At 40.2% G+C, this 23,066-nt stretch overlaps 2 long non-coding RNA genes across 2 annotated transcripts; both read right to left on the bottom strand.

The window, feature by feature from the left end:
• Nucleotides 1–4,916: 4,916 nt before the first annotated feature.
• LOC121602140 lies at nt 4,917–5,870 on the bottom strand. Its single transcript, XR_006006298.1, has 2 exons — nt 5,388–5,870; nt 4,917–5,205 (listed from the first exon to the last, which is right to left on the bottom strand). It is a non-coding gene; the product is annotated as an uncharacterized LOC121602140 (long non-coding RNA).
• Nucleotides 5,871–12,549: 6,679 nt separating this feature from the next.
• On the bottom strand, nt 12,550–13,502 carry LOC121602139. The gene is made up of 2 exons (XR_006006297.1): nt 13,020–13,502; nt 12,550–12,838 (listed from the first exon to the last, which is right to left on the bottom strand). It is a non-coding gene; the product is annotated as an uncharacterized LOC121602139 (long non-coding RNA).
• Nucleotides 13,503–23,066: the final 9,564 nt, after the last annotated feature.

Genomic DNA, 23,066 nt, shown 5'->3' with positions numbered 1-23,066 from the left:
ATCAATACGGAAATTATTTGGTATTTCACATGGATGTGTCAAATCAGTACAATTTGCTCAAAGAACTGTCAAATTTGGAAAACCGCGTATCTCCGAATCCGCGTTTAAGAGGTACCGTGTATCTCGGGGACCGCCTGTACACTGTAGAGTTGCGTACAAGCAGTGTGTCTACAAGAGAGAGAACAAACATAGAATGAGGGGAAGTGTGAGAACGTTGACTAAAAGAGAGGGAATTGTGGTAGAGAACATTGGTCACTGTTGGAAGTTATATAAGAGAACGTTGGTGAGAATCGAGGAGATGGTTAATAAACGGTGACGAGGAAACATCAACGATACCGTGTGTATTATTTAAAAGAGGAGGATCCTACATACACAGATTTCCAATCATACCACAACTACCCTATCTTGAATATCTTTATTGTGTACGGCTTTTAAAATATAATTATTATATTATCGAACATTATTTTAAATAAAATACACGATATCATAGATTCCAACTCTTCAACTTCGGTTATAAACTTTATTTTCATAGATATTCGACATACGACTTTTTCGACTTACACCTTGCTTTCGGACATTTTTCGGTCCAAATAAAGTCGTATCTCGGGAAACACCTGTACAGGCGGTCCCCAAGATACTCGGTTAATGGGAACCGAAAACGGCCGCAAAATACCGCGTATCTCGAATTTCCGCGTAAGTCGATATCTCGTATTTTCATCCAAAATATCACCCCAAATAGCCAGCTCGTACTTTATAGCTGATTTAGGGCTGTTTAACGAAAAATCGTTCCGATGTCGTACTTTGTGGCTGATTAAGAGATAGACGGTACTTTGCGGAACTATGGAGCTTTTAACAGGCACATGGTACTCTTTGGAACTTTGCGGCTGATTAGCACTATGTGTAGGGTTCATGATAGAACTTTAAGGCTTGTTAAGAGTGTGTATCGAACTTGGTGGAACTTTATAGCTTTTTAATGCATGGCATCGGTACAAGGTGGATCTTGTCAAAGTGTCAAAGAGAGACGCCGTCAATCATCTCATTGCTGCTGTACAAGTTAGATAAGTTAATTAAAGAAGGAATATTGAGTGAAGTGATTGTGAATTATCAGTAAATTGTGTAAAATTTTGTGTAATTCATCAATACAAAAGTTTTAAAAAATACATATGTGTTTAAACGAAAACAACTCTTGTTGTTTATTTCATCGATGACGCTTGCTTGAAAATAAAACACACAGAAAAATAATCCCTGGAATCGTGGCATAAGGAAGCTGCTTAGGCGCTGTTTTAAAGACCCACATAGAACTTTGATGCTGTTTATCTACTGCAAAAGGCGAATTAGAGCAGCGATATTTAGCGTGCCAAAATGAGCTGCTTAAGCAATTCTGGCTATTTGGGTAGCTACCCTGCCGAAAATAGGTACCCTGTCGAAAACTGGTACAGCTACCCTATCTCCGAGTCCGCGTATAAGAGATACTGTTTATCTCGGGGACTACCTGTATAGCATAATGTACAGTCCGAACTCACTGGTTGAACTTCGATTCCCTGCTAACTATTGAATACAGGCATGCCTCGAGTTACGACGATTCGCAGATACGACGATTTAGATTTTGACAGTTAAAGTTGTCATTGACAAGAAATTAATGCATTTTTTTGAATTCTGGGCTGATAACCGTTGTACACTGTAGAGTTGCGTACAAGCAGTGTTGTATACAAGAGAGAGAACAACATAGAATGAGGGGAAGTGTGAGAACGTTGACTAAAAGAGAGGGAATTGTGGGAGAGAACATTGGTCACTGTTGGAAGTTATATAAAGAGAACGTTGGTGAGAATCGAGGAAATGGTTAATAAACGGTGACGAGGAAACATCAACGATACCGTGTGTATTATTTAAAAGAGGAGGATTCTACATACACAGATTTCCAATCATACCACAACTACCCTATCTTGAATATCTTTATTGTGTACGGCTTTTAAAATATAATTATTATATTATCGAACATTATTTTAAATAAAATACACGATATCATAGATTCCAACTCTTCAACTTCGGTTATAAACTTTATTTTCATAGATATTCGACATACGACTTTTTCGACTTACACCTTGCTTTCGGACATTTTTTCGGTCCCAAATAAAGTCGTATCTCGGGAAACACCTGTACAGGCGGTCCCCAAGATACTCGGTAAATGGGAACCGAAAACGGCCGCAAAATACCGCGTATCTCGAATTTCCGCGTAAGTCGATATCTCGTAATTTTCATCCAAAATATCACTAATCTTCGTGTAATTTTGTAAGTAGGGGTTGGTTTTAGCCTTCAAATTAATTATTTGATATGTTTCTACTAGATTGGACAGTTTTAAACCTTTTAAAATGGTATTTTACATTCGATCAATACGGAAATTATTTGGTATTTCACAATGGATGTGTCAAATCAGTACAATTTGCTCATCGAACTATCAAATTTGGAAAACCTCGAAACTCTGAATCCGCGTATAAGAGGTACCGTGTATCTCGGGGACCGCCTGTATGTGTTTTTTTATTTGGCACGTTTTTCCAAACAAAAAATATCTGAAATTTTTCTCGGCATGCCATGAGATTTTTGTGAATTTTTCAAAAACCGGATTTCTCATACAAACGCATGCTTTTCAATTGAACTGTCAGCCAACTATTGAGCGTTCAACTAAAAAGCGTTCTACTATTGAATTCTGACTGTATATAAAAAATCAGCCGCACCCGCACCGCGAACTCGTTCGCTCCTGGGATCGTTCGCATCGACGCTCATTTTTACTCAATTCATAGCCCTCTAGATCAAAAATAAGAAATCGAATAGATTTTGTACGGTCCAACCTAGTGGTACAACCCTGTCCACTCATGAGAGACGAATATTTTTCGACGAACGAGTTCGCCGGTACGGCTGAATGTCATAATGTTCTGCACAAATCGAATCAAATAAATGCTTATGTGTATAAAAGTGATTGAATAAAAATACCGAGTAAGAAAATGTAGTTTGGTAGAAAATCGCGAAATTCGACTTACGCGGATTCCTCGGGAACGCACAAATCGCGTAACTCGGGAACAGACTGTATACAGTACTTTTGCTTCAACCCATGAACAGTTTACTGACTAGCAAAATGACCATTATTATCAATGTAGTTATAGGGACTAGGTAAGCTTATAGGTTTGGTGGGAAGGCCATGTTGAATGGACGAATGACAGGAAAGGATTCGATTGTGCTACGTCCCAAGCGGGTGAAAATGTCACTTTTCGGCTGTGTTTTCGATTGATTTTTGTGCACGATTTGACAAATGAAACAGTGTACGAGATTCAGACTGTTTTCGGCACATAATCACAACCGCGTGCAATGGCATATTTGCTATATTCATTGCACGTCTAGCATTAGACATTTTAAGATTAAATAGTTTTACATTATTGGTGTGTATATGAATGATAAACACAAAAGAAATACACATAACCTGCTTCAACGCTTGGATTGGAGATCGAAATGGTTGGAATGGAAGAACCACACATACTGTCATATATTGCTTATCAAATTATGAGAGTGTATGATTTATCGTCCGAAAATTTCCACTTAAGGTATCTTTTCACCCACTCTACGACACATCAACATCAACAGCCATTGGGGCTTACACGCATACATCAACAAATGATCGAATCCACTCCTGTCATTTTGTTTTCATTTTTCTACAGCACGGCAGTCAAATTGTTCGGGATAAGCCCACCTGTATAATGAACCCACTTTGATTACTATGCTTAATACCAAATCATTTCCCTTTCCATCACTTTAGGTATAACTAACAAATCAATACCGTCAACTGTTTTAAAAACAAATCCGCTTTTTAGTTTATAAGATTCGTAAGGCCGAAAACACACGGACCGGAATTTCGCGGCCGTTGAATTCCGCCTGCTATCAAATTCATATACAAAGTGTCAACGGCAACTTTCCCGAACTGTCATATCCATACATTTTTCAGCAAGCGGAATTCCGCGGCCGCGAAATTCCGGTCCGTGTATTTTCGGCCTAAGGTTTGCTAACAAGTATCTTTCGTACAGCTTTCATGGTTTCATCATTATTTTGCGCTACATCTATATTCGCTGTTACATCATCGTTCACAGCAAGCACAGGATAACGACTCAAACAATCTACATCTTTCAACCTGGTTCCTGGCCGATGTTCTGTAAATGCAAAAACCACGATTGTGTGCCTCCATGACACAAGGCATGTTTGATAAATTCCGGATGAAAGGCAGAATTTTTCTTCTTCTTCTTCTTCTTCTTCTTTTGGCACAACAACCGTTGTCGGTCAAGGCCTTCCTGAACCACTTGTGGGCTTGGCTTTCAGTGACTTACTGATTACACATAACAGGGTAGTCAGTGCTACATATGAGAGCACGGTCTGTTCGGGGCTTGAACCCATGACGGGCATGTTGTAAAGTCGTACGAGTGTCGACTTACCACCAGACCAGCGAATTGCAGAATTGCATTCTGAAAAAGATAAATTGCCAATACAAACAACTTGATCCACATTTCACAGTCCATTGTGAGAGAGCGTAACGATCACTTGGTGAGCCGTAATAATGAACGGAAAAAAATAATGGTTGTCGTGCTGGTGCGAATTAATCTCTGAGCGTATCTCTGAACGTCACGAATTAATCTCTGAGGGCAGAGTCAATAGCACTGAACAGCAGTCGCTGATGAAACAGAAATCACGTACACATAAAATCAGGAAACCAAGCAAGAACAAATTCTCGAGGGATGCAGGAACAAAACACTTCAACGTAGCAGAACTTCCGATAGGAACAGCTGAACAAAACTCAAACATTTTGTATAGGCCCGACATTATTATAGATTTCAAATTGTTTTTTCCCTAGGAGCAAAAACATTCATACGATATTTTAATTGTTTTTATGCGAGCGGGCGAATCATATTTTTCAGGAATAAAGCGCTCACTAATGCGGCAACTCACTAATTCCTCTTCTTGCCTATATCTAATTTACACTATACCGACGAGTGATACAGAACCCTATGTACGTGACGGTGGTGTGTCAAATATCATAATTCTCTTCGCAGACCGCAACGTGAAGCAGCTTACGGATGGCCTGATTGTTGCCGTTCTGCAGGAAGATATCATGGCAAGAATTACTTTCTCGACGACAGCGGTGTGCAGCTCATTTGTTTTTATGTGAACCTGTAAAAGTACAGATCATTCTTTTATATTTTTATTAAATTGTTAGGAATCAGAAATCATCAGGTTAGGAATTAAATTGTTCTTAGCATTCTCAAAATTGGTTTTTACAAATATAAACACTGCCTTTGTATAGACATGTGGGCTTCCAAACGTTGGTTATCTTAGTTCCTTTTTCCTCTTACTTGTTAACACAGGCTGATTACGAGGCCTTATATGTTAATAGAACATGGCTGGATGATTTCTCCTCTAACAAAACGTTATTGAGCTGTACTTGTTTATGCTGCGCAAAATGACTGAACTGAATTCGCCTTAGATCGTATTTTAACGTTTTCTTTGAAAGCATCATAGCGATTATGGAATGCTTTACATCGGCAACTTTCAGTTTTGGATTGGCCGATTTCATTGAGTCTAATTGTAAAACTTTGAAAACACGAAACAAATTCTATGAGAATTTAGTGTAAGCAGTAAATTGTGACGAAATGTTTGAAAATCATAAAACTCATTAGAAAGTAAGTAATTTAAAATATGATGAGTCCAATTGAGCGGACTGACAAATACACAAACGTACGACACAAACTATACAAGCATTACAATATCAATTTGACAAGAAAGGAAAAAACGACTCGCTGTGTGATGACAGGATGAGACCAAGGATTGAATAGAACGAGTTATTGTAATGTATAACAAGATGTATTTATGTAGAAGGTGAATTTTATTCGCATTTGCCGACAGTGTGGCCAGATTTTTTATGGTGGTTTTCGGTAGGAACATCAAAACTTTATCGGCAGTTTTCGGTAAGAGTTTCAATTTGTATCGGTAGTTTTAGGTATGTTTTGAAGTGTTAAGGGGGGGGGGGGGTCTAATCTGCAACAGAAAACACATCCTTTTTATTCATAGAAGATGCATCAGATCTGGTTCATGGCGGGCACACCAATGCACATTGGGCTAACGCCTGTATAAAATCGAAAAACTAACTGTATCGCAAGTTAACAACATACACATTTTCTTAAAATAGATACTTAAGTGGCGGGGGGGGGGTCTAATCTGCAACAGAAAACACATCCTTTTTTATTCACAGAAGATGCATCAGATCTGGTTCATGGCGGGCACACCAATGCACATTGGGCTAACGCCTGTATGAAAATCGAAAAACTAACTGTATCGCAAGTTAACAACATACACATTTTCTTAAAATAGATACTTAAACTTAGTCTAAACCAATATATTTCACGCTTTCATCTTAAACTTACTGAGATATAGGCCATCAAAGTACAAACTTTATGATTTTTGGTCCAAATTTTAGCTATTTTTCGACTGAACATAAACCATCAAATTTTACTGGATAATGGTCAGATTATGACCATCAATGTTTGGAAAGGTTTTTTGTCGTTATTTTATTTCATGTCTGACTATTACGCTAAAACATATTTTCAAACCTCACAAATGATCGAAACCAAACATCACTACCGATTTTTGTTATATGTTCATTTTGGAGAGTGATTTTTTTATGATTCGACTCGATTTCACTCGTGAGTCGTATGTCATAAGAAAGATTGATGTTTTTTCCAACTTGTTTTCGTTGAAATTAGCTGCGACCATCCGCTACCCCGAAAATTGTTAAACTTTTTCTTGAAAGCGCGAGCGATTTTCAATTCCGAACAAGTTAGAATAAATTAAATAAGCATACAATCTTTATTTACACCACTTTTTTATTGTTTTACTGTTCTGGTTCTCTTAATCACAAAACCTGCCGAACGATTGGCTGACAGCAAATCTGACGAAAAAAGCACAGTTATTTGATATATACGCATACGTTTGAAAATACGCAATGAAATGGTGTGAAACTTCGTATGTGAATAACAAAAAGTACACTTTAACTACAAAATTGTGCTTTGTGAAAAAATTTACCACATTTGTGCAAATTTAACGTGTTTAGCTACCCTGCCGAAAATAGGTACACTGTCGAAAACTGGTACAGTTACCCTATCTCCGAGTCCGCGTATAAGAGATACTGTGTATCTCGGGGACTACCTGTATAGCATAATGTACAGTCCGAACTCACTGGTTGAACTTCGATTCCCTGCTAACTATTGAATACAGGCATGCCTCGAGTTACGACGATTCGCAGATACGACGATTAGATTTTGACAGTTAAAAGTTGTCATTGACAAGAATTAATGCATTTTTTTGAATTTTGGGCTGATAACGTTGTACAGGCGGTCCCCGAGATACACGGTTAATGACCGAAAACGGCCGCAAAATACCGCGTATCTCGAATTTCCGCGTAAGTCGAATCTCGTGATTTCCGCCAAAATATCACTAATTTCGTGCAAATTTGCAGTAGGGGTTGTTTGAGCCACCAAATTAATTATTTGATATGTTTCTACTGAATTGAACAGTTTTAAACCTTTTGAAATGGTATTTCACAATCGATCATACGAATTATTTGGATTTCACAATGATTGTCAAATCAGTACAATTTGCTCAAAGAACTGTCAATTTGAAAAGCGTATCTCCGATCCGCGTTTAGAATTACCGGTATCTCGGGGACCGCCTGTACACTGTAGAGTTGCGTACAAGCAGTGTTGTATACAAGAGAGAGAACAAACATAGAATGAGGGGAAGTGTGAGAACGTTGACTAAAGAGAGGGAATTGTGGTAGAGAACATTGGTCACTGTTGGAAGTTATATAAAGAGAACGTTGGTGAGAATCGAGGAGATGGTTAATAAACGGTGACGAGGAAACATCAACGATACCGTGTGTATTATTTAAAAGAGGAGGATCCTACATACACAGATTTCCAATCATACCACAACTACCCTATCTTGAATATCTTTATTGTGTACGGCTTTTAAAATATAATTATTATATTATCGAACATTATTTTAAATAAAATACACGATATCATAGATTCCAACTCTTCAACTTCGGTTATAAACTTTATTTTCATAGATATTCGACATACGACTTTTTCGACTTACACCTTGCTTTCGGACATTTTTTCGGTCCCAAATAAAGTCGTATCTCGGGAAACACCTGTACAGGCGGTCCCCAAGATACTCGGTTAATGGGAACCGAAAACGGCCGCAAAATACCGCGTATCTCGAATTTCCGCGTAAGTCGATATCTCGTAATTTTCATCCAAAATATCACCCCAAATAGCCAGCTCGTACTTTATAGCTGATTTAGGGCTGTTTAACGAAAAATCGTTCCGATGTCGTACTTTGTGGCTGATTAAGAGATAGACGGTACTTTGCGGAACTATGGAGCTTTTTAACAGGCACATGGTACTCTTTGGAACTTTGCGGCTGATTAGCACTATGTGTAGGGTTCATGATAGAACTTTAAGGCTTGTTAAGAGTGTGTATCGAACTTGGTGGAACTTTATAGCTTTTTAATGCATGGCATCGGTACAAGGTGGATCTTGTCAAAGTGTCAAAGAGAGACGCCGTCAATCATCTCATTGCTGCTGTACAAGTTAGATAAGTTAATTAAAGAAGGAATATTGAGTGAAGTGATTGTGAATTATCAGTAAATTGTGTAAAATTTTGTGTAATTCATCAATACAAAAGTTTTAAAAATATACATATGTGTTTAAACGAAACAACTCTTGTTGTTTATTTCATCGATGACGCTTGCTTGAAAATAAAACACACAGAAAAATAATCCCTGGAATCGTGGCATAAGGAAGCTGCTTAGGCGCTGTTTTAAAGACCCACATAGAACTTTGATGCTGTTTATCTACTGCAAAAGGCGAATTAGAGCAGCGATATTTAGCGTGCCAAAATGAGCTGCTTAAGCAATTCTGGCTATTTGGGTAGCTACCCTGCCGAAAATAGGTACCCTGTCGAAAACTGGTACAGCTACCCTATCTCCGAGTCCGCGTATAAGAGATACTGTTTATCTCGGGGACTACCTGTATAGCATAATGTACAGTCCGAACTCACTGGTTGAACTTCGATTCCCTGCTAACTATTGAATACAGGCATGCCTCGAGTTACGACGATTCGCAGATACGACGATTTAGATTTTGACAGTTAAAAGTTGTCATTGACAAGAAATTAATGCATTTTTTTGAATTTCTGGGCTGATAACCGTTGTACACTGTAGAGTTGCGTACAAGCAGTGTTGTATACAAGAGAGAGAACAAACATAGAATGAGGGGAAGTGTGAGAACGTTGACTAAAAGAGAGGGAATTGTGGGAGAGAACATTGGTCACTGTTGGAAGTTATATAAAGAGAACGTTGGTGAGAATCGAGGAAATGGTTAATAAACGGTGACGAGGAAACATCAACGATACCGTGTGTATTATTTAAAAGAGGAGGATTCTACATACACAGATTTCCAATCATACCACAACTACCCTATCTTGAATATCTTTATTGTGTACGGCTTTTAAATATAATTATTATATTATCGAACATTATTTTAAATAAAATACACGATATCATAGATTCCAACTCTTCAACTTCGGTTATAAACTTTATTTTCATAGATATTCGACATACGACTTTTTCGACTTACACCTTGCTTTCGGACATTTTTTCGGTCCCAAATAAAGTCGTATCTCGGGAAACACCTGTACAGGCGGTCCCCAAGATACTCGGTAAATGGGAACCGAAAACGGCCGCAAAATACCGCGTATCTCGAATTTCCGCGTAAGTCGATATCTCGTAATTTTCATCCAAATATCACTAATCTTCGTGTAATTTTGTAAGTAGGGGTTGGTTTTAGCCTTCAAATTAATTATTTGATATGTTTCTACTAGATTGGACAGTTTTAAACCTTTTAAAATGGTATTTTACATTCGATCAATACGGAAATTATTTGGTATTTCACAATGGATGTGTCAAATCAGTACAATTTGCTCATCGAACTATCAAATTTGGAAAACCTCGAAACTCTGAATCCGCGTATAAGAGGTACCGTGTATCTCGGGGACCGCCTGTATGTGTTTTTTTATTTGGCACGTTTTTCCAAACAAAAAATATCTGAAATTTTTCTCGGCATGCCATGAGATTTTTGTGAATTTTTCAAAAACCGGATTTCTCATACAAACGCATGCTTTTCAATTGAACTGTCAGCCAACTATTGAGCGTTCAACTAAAAAGCGTTCTACTATTGAATTCTGACTGTATATAAAAAATCAGCCGCACCCGCACCGCGAACTCGTTCGCTCCTGGGATCGTTCGCATCGACGCTCATTTTTACTCAATTCATAGCCCTCTAGATCAAAAATAAGAAAATCGAATAGATTTTGTACGGTCCAACCTAGTGGTACAACCCTGTCCACTCATGAGAGACGAATATTTTTCGACGAACGAGTTCGCCGGTACGGCTGAATGTCATAATGTTCTGCACAAATCGAATCAAATAAATGCTTATGTGTATAAAAGTGATTGAATAAAAATACCGAGTAAGAAAATGTAGTTTGGTAGAAAATCGCGAAATTCGACTTACGCGGATTCCTCGGGAACGCACAAATCGCGTAACTCGGGAACAGACTGTATACAGTACTTTTGCTTCAACCCATGAACAGTTTACTGACTAGCAAAATGACCATTATTATCAATGTAGTTATAGGGACTAGGTAAGCTTATAGGTTTGGTGGGAAGGCCATGTTGAATGGACGAATGACAGGAAAGGATTCGATTGTGCTACGTCCCAAGCGGGTGAAAATGTCACTTTTCGGCTGTGTTTTCGATTGATTTTTGTGCACGATTTGACAAATGAAACAGTGTACGAGATTCAGACTGTTTTCGGCACATAATCACAACCGCGTGCAATGGCATATTTGCTATATTCATTGCACGTCTAGCATTAGACATTTTAAGATTAAATAGTTTTACATTATTGGTGTGTATATGAATGATAAACACAAAAAGAAATACACATAACCTGCTTCAACGCTTGGATTGGAGATCGAAATGGTTGGAATGGAAGAACCACACATACTGTCATATATTGCTTATCAAATTATGAGAGTGTATGATTTATCGTCCGAAAATTTCCACTTAAGGTATCTTTTCACCCACTCTACGACACATCAACATCAACAGCCATTGGGGCTTACACGCATACATCAACAAATGATCGAATCCACTCCTGTCATTTTGTTTTCATTTTTCTACAGCACGGCAGTCAAATTGTTCGGGATAAGCCCACCTGTATAATGAACCCACTTTGATTACTATGCTTAATACCAAATCATTTCCCTTTCCATCACTTTAGGTATAACTAACAAATCAATACCGTCAACTGTTTTAAAAACAAATCCGCTTTTTAGTTTATAAGATTCGTAAGGCCGAAAACACACGGACCGGAATTTCGCGGCCGTTGAATTCCGCCTGCTATCAAATTCATATACAAAGTGTCAACGGCAACTTTCCCGAACTGTCATATCCATACATTTTTCAGCAAGCGGAATTCCGCGGCCGCGAAATTCCGGTCCGTGTATTTTCGGCCTAAGGTTTGCTAACAAGTATCTTTCGTACAGCTTTCATGGTTTCATCATTATTTTGCGCTACATCTATATTCGCTGTTACATCATCGTTCACAGCAAGCACAGGATAACGACTCAAACAATCTACATCTTTCAACCTGGTTCCTGGCCGATGTTCTGTAAATGCAAAAACCACGATTGTGTGCCTCCATGACACAAGGCATGTTTGATAAATTCCGGATGAAAGGCAGAATTTTTCTTCTTCTTCTTCTTCTTCTTCTTTTGGCACAACAACCGTTGTCGGTCAAGGCCTTCCTGAACCACTTGTGGGCTTGGCTTTCAGTGACTTACTGATTACACATAACAGGGTAGTCAGTGCTACATATGAGAGCACGGTCTGTTCGGGGCTTGAACCCATGACGGGCATGTTGTAAAGTCGTACGAGTGTCGACTTACCACCAGACCAGCGAATTGCAGAATTGCATTCTGAAAAAGATAAATTGCCAATACAAACAACTTGATCCACATTTCACAGTCCATTGTGAGAGAGCGTAACGATCACTTGGTGAGCCGTAATAATGAACGGAAAAAAATAATGGTTGTCGTGCTGGTGCGAATTAATCTCTGAGCGTATCTCTGAACGTCACGAATTAATCTCTGAGGGCAGAGTCAATAGCACTGAACAGCAGTCGCTGATGAAACAGAAATCACGTACACATAAAATCAGGAAACCAAGCAAGAACAAATTCTCGAGGGATGCAGGAACAAAACACTTCAACGTAGCAGAACTTCCGATAGGAACAGCTGAACAAAACTCAAACATTTTGTATAGGCCCGACATTATTATAGATTTCAAATTGTTTTTTCCCTAGGAGCAAAAACATTCATACGATATTTTAATTGTTTTTATGCGAGCGGGCGAATCATATTTTTCAGGAATAAAGCGCTCACTAATGCGGCAACTCACTAATTCCTCTTCTTGCCTATATCTAATTTACACTATACCGACGAGTGATACAGAACCCTATGTACGTGACGGTGGTGTGTCAAATATCATAATTCTCTTCGCAGACCGCAACGTGAAGCAGCTTACGGATGGCCTGATTGTTGCCGTTCTGCAGGAAGATATCATGGCAAGAATTACTTTCTCGACGACAGCGGTGTGCAGCTCATTTGTTTTTATGTGAACCTGTAAAAGTACAGATCATTCTTTTATATTTTTATTAAATTGTTAGGAATCAGAAATCATCAGGTTAGGAATTAATTGTTCTTAGCATTCTCAAAATTGGTTTTTACAAATATAAACACTGCCTTTGTATAGACATGTGGGCTTCCAAACGTTGGTTATCTTAGTTCCTTTTTCCTCTTACTTGTTAACACAGGCTGATTACGAGGCCTTATATGTTAATAGAACATGGCTGGATGATTTCTCCTCTAACAAAACGTTATTGAGCTGTACTTGTTTATGCTGCGCAAAATGACTGAACTGAATTCGCCTTAGATCGTATTTTAACGTTTTCTTTGAAAGCATCATAGCGATTATGGAATGCTTTACATCGGCAACTTTCAGTTTTGGATTGGCCGATTTCATTGAGTCTAATTGTAAAACTTTGAAAACACGAAACAAATTCTATGAGAATTTAGTGTAAGCAGTAAATTGTGACGAAATGTTTGAAAATCATAAAACTCATTAGAAAGTAAGTAATTTAAAATATGATGAGTCCAATTGAGCGGACTGACAAATACACAAACGTACGACACAAACTATACAAGCATTACAATATCAATTTGACAAGAAAGGAAAAAACGACTCGCTGTGTGATGACAGGATGAGACCAAGGATTGAATAGAACGAGTTATTGTAATGTATAACAAGATGTATTTATGTAGAAGGTGAATTTTATTCGCATTTGCCGACAGTGTGGCCAGATTTTTTATGGTGGTTTTCGGTAGGAACATCAAAACTTTATCGGCAGTTTTCGGTAAGAGTTTCAATTTGTATCGGTAGTTTTAGGTATGTTTTGAAGTGTTAAGTGGCGGGGGGGGGGGGTCTAATCTGCAACAGAAAACACATCCTTTTTTATTCATAGAAGATGCATCAGATCTGGTTCATGGCGGGCACACCAATGCACATTGGGCTAACGCCTGTATAAAAATCGAAAAACTAACTGTATCGCAAGTTAACAACATACACATTTTCTTAAAATAGATACTTAAGTGGGGGGGGGGGGGGTCTAATCTGCAACAGAAACACATCCTTTTTTATTCATAGAAGATGCATCAGATCTGGTTCATGGCGGGCACACCAATGCACATTGGGCTAACGCCTGTATGAAAATCGAAAAACTAACTGTATCGCAAGTTAACAACATACACATTTTCTTAAATAGATACTTAAACTTAGTCTAAACCAATATATTTCACGCTTTCATCTTAAACTTACTGAGATATAGGCCATCAAAGTACAAACTTTATGATTTTTGGTCCAAATTTTAGCTATTTTTCGACTGAACATAAACCATCAAATTTTACTGGATAATGGTCAGATTATGACCATCAATGTTTGGAAAGGTTTTTTGTCGTTATTTTATTTCATGTCTGACTATTACGCTAAAACATATTTTCAAACCTCACAAATGATCGAAAACCAAACATCACTACCGATTTTTTGTTATATGTTCATTTTGGAGAGTGATTTTTTTATGATTCGACTCGATTTCACTCGTGAGTCGTATGTCATAAGAAAGATTGATGTTTTTCCAACTTGTTTTCGTTGAAATTAGCTGCGACCATCCGCTACCCCGAAAATTGTTAAACTTTTTCTTGAAAGCGCGAGCGATTTTCAATTCCGAACAAGTTAGAATAAATTAAATAAGCATACAATCTTTATTTACACCACTTTTTTATTGTTTTACTGTTCTGGTTCTCTTAATCACAAAACCTGCCGAACGATTGGCTGACAGCAAATCTGACGAAAAAAGCACAGTTTATTTGATATATACGCATACGTTTGAAAAATACGCAATGAAATGGTGTGAAACTTCGTATGTGAATAACAAATAAGTACACTTTAACTACAAAATTGTGCTTTGTGAAAAAATTTACCACATTTGTGCCAAATTTAACGTGTTTAGCTACCCTGCCGAAAATAGGTACACTGTCGAAAACTGGTACAGTTACCCTATCTCCGAGTCCGCGTATAAGAGATACTGTGTATCTCGGGGACTACCTGTATAGCATAATGTACAGTCCGAACTCACTGGTTGAACTTCGATTCCCTGCTAACTATTGAATACAGGCATGCCTCGAGTTACGACGATTCGCAGATACGACGATTTAGATTTTGACAGTTAAAAGTTGTCATTGACAAGAAATTAATGCATTTTTTGAATTTCTGGGCTGATAACCGTTGTACACTGTAGAGTTGCGTACAAGCAGTGTTGTATACAAGAGAGAGAACAAACATAGAATGAGGGGAAGTGTGAGAACGTTGACTAAAAGAGAGGGAATTGTGGTAGAGAACATTGGTCACTGTTGGAAGTTATATAAAGAGAACGTTGGTGAGAATCGAGGAGATGGTTAATAAACGGTGACGAGGAAACATCAACGATACCGTGTGTATTATTTAAAAGAGGAGGATCCTACATACACAGATTTCCAATCATACCACAACTACCCTATCTTGAATATCTTTATTGTGTACGGCTTTTAAAATATAATTATTATATTATCGAACATTATTTTAAATAAAATACACGATATCATAGATTCCAACTCTTCAACTTCGGTTATAAACTTTATTTTCATAGATATTCGACATACGACTTTTTCGACTTACACCTTGCTTTCGGACATTTTTTCGGTCCCAATAAAGTCGTATCTCGGGAAACACCTGTACAGGCGGTCCCCAAGATACTCGGTTAATGGGAACCGAAAACGGCCGCAAAATACCGCGTATCTCGAATTTCCGCGTAAGTCGATATCTCGTAATTTTCATCCAAAATATCACCCCAAATAGCCAGCTCGTACTTTATAGCTGATTTAGGGCTGTTTAACGAAAAATCGTTCCGATGTCGTACTTTGTGGCTGATTAAGAGATAGACGGTACTTTGCGGAACTATGGAGCTTTTTAACAGGCACATGGTACTCTTTGGAACTTTGCGGCTGATTAGCACTATGTGTAGGGTTCATGATAGAACTTTAAGGCTTGTTAAGAGTGTGTATCGAACTTGGTGGAACTTTATAGCTTTTTAATGCATGGCATCGGTACAAGGTGGATCTTGTCAAAGTGTCAAAGAGAGACGCCGTCAATCATCTCATTGCTGCTGTACAAGTTAGATAAGTTAATTAAAGAAGGAATATTGAGTGAAGTGATTGTGAATTATCAGTAAATTGTGTAAAATTTTGTGTAATTCATCAATACAAAAGTTTTAAAAATATACATATGTGTTTAAACGAAACAACTCTTGTTGTTTATTTCATCGATGACGCTTGCTTGAAAATAAAACACACAGAAAAATAATCCCTGGAATCGTGGCATAAGGAAGCTGCTTAGGCGCTGTTTTAAAGACCCACATAGAACTGTTGTGACAACAGCGTTTGTTATGGTTTTGGGGAACACCACAAATGTAGAGAGGAAACTGTTGTAGAGTTCCACTGCTCGACAGGAGAAAACTCCATCGCGATTGAATCGCGATGGCGGGAGGGTGAGAGGATAAAAGGGCCGGAGGACGGACTCCCGGCCTCTTTTCGCGCCAGTTACTCGGAGAATAAACTAATTTTGTGATTTTTCGCCGTTAGAAATATCTACTTAATTTTCTTTGAGTACCTTTTCGCAACATTTCACAAAATTAGTTCTTCACAGTGATAATATAAACTTTGGATTCGTTCACCACACTGAAACGTATATAAATCTTCAACCGAAGTAATACGAACAAACGCGCGGAATAACTCGTAAATCTTTCAGTTGAAAGTATAGTGAAGACGCCGCGAACGTGCAGTGACGAGTAATCGTTTATAGTATTCCGAAGTTACGCGCGCGATACGATCGTATATAAATCTCGCCACCGGGAGTAGTGCGAATCCGCGAGTGACACAAACCGTGAAGGAACGTTGTTTCGTTGCGATGATGAACGAAAGAGCAGTACAGGACGCAAGCTGTGTGGTGGTGGAGACGCAGCAGCAGCTAGGTGAAACGTCCAGCATCTCCCCGGAGAGGCGCGTGAGCGTCGTGGAAGATGCTGCAAACAAAGACGAGTCAGCCTCGCAGCCCGCGGGACTACCCGCGACCTGGAGGTGAGGAGGAAGCGGCTTGAGATCCGCAGGAAACAGTTTGAGCTCGAGAAGGTTCAGAAGGAGCTCGAACTGGAACTATGTGAACTGGAACTCGAGGAAGAGATTTCAGATCGAGGCAGCCATGTAAGCGATTTTGTGCGGAAAACAGAAGTCTGGATGCAAAAGACGAATGATATTGGAACAAACTTGATGGTTCATCACGATGGCGAATGCATCGGTCATTCACCTTCGACCACAGTGAAACATAACTCGGCAACAACGGGCGCTACGCAGTTAGCCGCTGAAGCAACACCAACGTCATCACGAGAGGAATGCACGATGGCGGACGCAAGCCGGTGTCATCAACCATCGTCCCCAGCAATGTCCAGCTTCCCCCCGGATTACGACCGGACCTTGGCAGAAGACCAAGCCGCTGCCATGGAACGGGAATATGCACAGTGGAGACGCGCGGTGGAAGACTCCATCAAAACGCACCGTACCAAGCACTTTGGCCAGCCAAACCAGGTTGGCGCGACGGCGATGGCGGCACCATACGGCGTCAACTCGACGTTGAAGCCGACACCCGCGAATCAAAATGCCGTAATGGGGAACCTTTTGACGCCAAGTCAAAAGGCCGCGGGATAGCACACCCAAGGAGCTCCCTGTGTTCTCAGGGTCTTGGAGCAGTGGCCGCTGTTCATAGCCGTTTATGAACGATCCACCAAGGCTTGTGGTTTCACTGATGACGAAAATCTCATCCGACTCCAGCAGGCGCTACGTGGACCTGCATTAGAGTCCGTGGATCACGTGCTCTACTCCCGGACGGTCTAAAGGAAGTTTTAGACATTCTGCGGACAGAGTATGGTCGTCCCGACCTGATAGTGGACACCTCGTCGATAAGGTGAGAAGGTTACCACCAGTCAGAGCCGAAAGGCTTGATACCTTGGCGAACTTTGGCAAGGCAGTACGCAAGTTGTGCGCCACAATAAAAGCGTCCGGTCTAGAAGATTATAATTGCAATGTTGCGTTGCTTAAGGAGTTAGTTGCAAAATTACCGCCGAGAGACGCCTGGAATGGGCACGCTATAAGGTGAAGTTACCGAGGAAGACCATAGAAGAATTCGGCAAGTGGTTTACTGAAATTGCGGTGGCCGCGAGTACCGAGGTTAACCCGTTCGAAAAATACACGCAACACACCGAAACGACGCGATCACAACGGCGCGCCGACCACTTACTAACCACACCACCTAAACGTTCACCGTACCACTACATGTGCGCTTTGCCACGATACATGTCGCACACTCGTAGATTGCGCAAGGTTTCACGAGCTAACGATCCAGGAACGTCGAGTTTATATTAACGAACATCGTCGGTGCCATATATGTCTCGGAACACACCGAGGTCCGTGTTTCGTCCGATCTCCTTGCGGCATGGACGGATGCCAGGCGAAACACCACCAACTGCTTCACGTTGAATGTGACACTACACAACGCAGCGGCAGCACACAACACGCACTGAACACTCACGTTAGCACTAAACCGAATTCACTCTTTCGTTACATACCTATCACAATATACGGCGGGAAGAAGGATGTCAACACTTACGCCTTCTTAGACGAAGGCTCCTCGGCGACGTTTATTGATCGAAGGTTGATCGACGAACTTGGCATTGAGGGCATTCCACATCCATTGTGCCTGAAATGGACTGGTGACACTACACGCGAGGAGGCCAATTCGTAATGGTGTCGCTGCGGGTATCAGGTGTCTACAGGGGAGCTCCAACATACGATCTTCAAAAGGTGCACACAGTGAATGAGTTATCACTTCCAGCACAAACGCTACCGCTCGAGGAACTGGCCCAGAAATACTCACACCTAAGGGGCCTGCCGATAGCTTCTTATGTTGGAGTGAAGCCACGAATCCTGATTGGTATGGACAATATCCACCTGGAAACCGTCACGGTGCGCTGAAGGGAGCTTTGACGAACCAATCGCCGCAAAGACGAGACTTGGATGGACGTGTTTGGTCCATGTGCTACACCGACAACCATGAAATACTGCTCACCACGATGACGGAGATTGAGATGATGGTAAACTCCCGGCCGCTGACCTACATACCGCTCGATGAGGACCTGGACTTTCCCATAACCCCAAACCACCTACTGCTAGGCAGCTCAGACGGAAGAAAAACTACGGCGTTCTTCGATGACTCCCCGGCATCGATTAAATCGTCTTGGAGCGCCACACAAGGGAATGCGGACTTGTTCTGGAAGAGGTGGATCGCGGATTATCTTCCTACACTTACCCGCAGATCGAAATGGTTTCATCCGGCACCGCGCATCAAGGTAGACGATGTTGTAGTGATCGTGGACGGAAATTTGCCGAGGAACAGTTGGCCGATGGGGAGAGTTTTAAGCGTAATTTGTGCAAGGGATGGCAAGTAAGAAGAGCGACAGTGCAGACGGTAAACGGGATTTTAGAGCGTCCGGCGACCAAAATTGCGGTTCTAGATGTAGGCGAAAAGGTTAAGTCAAGTGATGAGGCTAGCAAAGAACAACAAGGGAGACCGCATGGGATTAATGACAGCAGTGGAGAACAGAGCGAGCAGAAACAAACGTCATAGGAGTGTAGCACCCAGGGGCGCTAAACTGATGGGAGAATGTTGTGACAACAGCGTTTGTTATGGTTTTGGGGAACACCACAAATGTAGAGAGGAAACTGTTGTAGAGTTCCACTGCTCGACAGGAGAAAACTCCATCGCGATTGAATCGCGATGGCGGGAGGGTGAGAGGATAAAAGGGCCGGAGGACGGACTCCCGGCCTCTTTTCGCGCCAGTTACTCGGAGAATAAATAATTTTGTGATTTTTCGCCGTTAGAAATATCTACTTAATTTTCTTTGAGTACCTTTTCGCAACAGACCCACATAGAACTTTGATGCTGTTTATCTACTGCAAAAGGCGAATTAGAGCAGCGATATTTAGCGTGCCAAAATGAGCTGCTTAAGCAATTCTGGCTATTTGGGTAGCTACCCTGCCGAAAATAGGTACCCTGTCAAAAACTGGTACAGCTACCCTATCTCCGAGTCCGCGTATAAGAGATACTGTTTATCTCGGGGACTACCTGTATAGCATAATGTACAGTCCGAACTCACTGGTTGAACTTCGATTCCCTGCTAACTATTGAATACAGGCATTGCCTCGAGTACGACGATTCGCAGATACGACGATTTAGATTTTGACAGTTAAAAGTTGTCATTGACAAGAAATTAATGCATTTTTTTGAATTTCTGGGCTGATAACCGTTGTACACTGTAGAGTTGCGTACAAGCAGTGTTGTATACAGAGACGAGAACAAACATAGAATGAGGGGAAGTGTGAGAACGTTGACTAAAAGAGAGGGAATTGGGGAGAGAACATTGGTCACTGTTGGAAGTTATATTAAAGAGAACGTTGGTGAGAATCGAGGAAATGGTTAATAAACGGTGACGAGGAAACATCAACGATACCGTGTGTATTATTTAAAAGAGGAGGTTCTACACACAGATTTCAATCATACCACAACTACCCTATCTTGAATATCTTTATGTGTACGGCTTTTAAAATATAATTTTATATTATCGAACATTATTTTAAATAAAATACACGATATCATAGATTCCAACTCTTCAACTTCGGTTTAAACTTTATTGTCAAGATATTCGACATACGACTTTTTCGACTTACACCTTGCTTTCGGACATTTTTTCGGTCCCAAATAAAGTCGTATCTCGGGGAAACACCCTGTACAGGCGGTCCCCAAGATATCGGTAAATGGGAACCGAAAAGGCCGCAAAATACCGCGATCTCGAATTTCCGCGTAAGTCGATATCTAGTAATTTCATCCTAAATATCACTAATCTTCGGTATTTTGTAGTAGGGGTTGGTTTTAGCCTTCAAATTAATTATTTGATATGTTTTCTACTAGATTGGACAGTTTTTAAACCTTTTAAAATGGTATTTACATTCGATCAATACGGAAATTATTTGGTATTTCACAATGGATGTGTCAAATCAGTACAATTTGCTCATCGAACTATCAAATTGGAAAACCTCGAAACTCTGAATCCGCGTATAAGAGGTACCGTGTATCTCGGGGACCGCCTGTATGTGTTTTTTATTAGGCACGTTTTTCCAAACAAAAAATATCTGAAATTTCTCGGCATGCCATGAGATTTTTGTGAATTTTTCAAAACCGGATTTCTCATACAAACGCATGCTTTTCAATTGAACTGTCAGCCAACTATTGAGCGTTCAACTAAAAAGCGTTCTACTATTGAATTCTGACTGTATATAAAAAATCAGCCGCACCCGCACCGCGAACTCGTTCGCTCCTGGGATCGTTCGCATCGACGCTCATTTTTACTCAATTCATAGCCCTCTAGATCAAAAATAAGAAAATCGAATAGATTTTGTACGGTCCAACCTAGTGGTACAACCCTGTCCACTCATGAGAGACGAATATTTTTTCGACGAACGAGTTCGCCGGTACGGCTGAATGTCATATGTTCTGCACAAATCGAATCAAATAAATGCTTATGTGTATAAAAGTGATTGAATATAAAATACCGAGTAAGAAAATGTAGTTTGGTAGAAAATCGCGAAATTCGATACGCGGATTCCTCGGAACGCACAAATCGCGTAACTCGGGAACAGACTGTATACAGTACTTTTGCTTCAAACCATGAACAGTTTACTGACTAGCAAAATGACCATTATTATCAATGTAGTTATAGGGACTAGGTAAGCTTATAGGTTTGGTGGGAAGGCCATGTTGAATGGACGAATGACAGGAAAGGATTCGATTGTGCTACGTCCCAAGCGGGTGAAAATGTCACTTTTCGGCTGTGTTTTCGATTGATTTTTTGTGCACGATTTGACAAATGAAACAGTGTACGAGATTCAGACTGTTTTCGGCACATAATCACAACCGCGTGCATGGCATATTTGCTATATTCATTGCACGTCTAGCATTAGACATTTTAAGATTAAATAGTTTTACATTATTGGTGTGTATATGAATGATAAACACAAAAGAAATACACATAACCTGCTTCAACGCTTGGATTGGAGAATCGAAATGGTTGGAATGAAGAACCACACATACTGTCATATATTGCTTATCAAATTATGAGAGTGTATGATTTATCGTCCGAAAATTTCACTTAAGGTATCTTTTCACCCACTCTACGACACATCAACATCAACAGCCATTGGGGCTTACACGCATACATCAACAAATGATCGAATCCACTCTGTCATTTTGTTTTTATTTTTCTACGCACGGCAGTCAAATTGTTCGGGATAAGCCCACCTGTATAATGAACCCACTTTGATTACTATGCTTAATACCAAATCATTTCCCTTTCCATCACTTTAGGTATAACTAACAAATCAATACCGTCAACTGTTTTAAAAACAAATCCGCTTTTTAGTTTATAGATTCGTAAGGCCGAAACACACGGACCGGAATTTCGCGGCCGTTGAATTCCGCCTGCTATCAAATTCATATACAAAGTGTCAACGGCAACTTTCCCGAACTGTCATATCCATACATTTTTCAGCAAGCGGAATTCCGCGGCCGCGAAATTCCGGTCCGTGTATTTTCGGCCTAAGGTTTGCTAACAAGTATCTTTCGTACAGCTTTCATGGTTTCATCATTATTTTGCGCTACATCTATATTCGCTGTTACATCATCGTTCACAGCAAGCACAGGATAACGACTCAAACAATCTACATCTTTCAACCTGGTTCCTGGCCGATGTTCTGTAAATGCAAAAACCACGATTGTGTGCCTCCATGACACAAGGCATGTTTATAAATTCCGGATGAAAGGCAGAATTTTTCTTCTTCTTCTTCTTCTTCTTCTTTTGGCACAACAACCGTTGTCGGTCAAGGCCTTCCTGAACCACTTGTGGGCTTGGCTTTCAGTGACTTACTGATTACACATAACAGGGTAGTCAGTGCTACATATGAGAGCACGGTCTGTTCGGGGCTTGAACCCATGACGGGCATGTTGTAAAGTCGTACGAGTGTCGACTTACCACCAGACCAGCGAATTGCAGAATTGCATTCTGAAAAAGATAAATTGCCAATACAAACAACTTGAT

This window comes from Anopheles merus, unplaced genomic scaffold, assembly GCF_017562075.2.
Source record: "Anopheles merus strain MAF unplaced genomic scaffold, AmerM5.1 LNR4000314, whole genome shotgun sequence".
Taxonomy (NCBI): Eukaryota; Metazoa; Arthropoda; class Insecta; order Diptera; family Culicidae; genus Anopheles; species Anopheles merus.
This window is presented reverse-complemented; position numbering and strand designations above follow the sequence as displayed.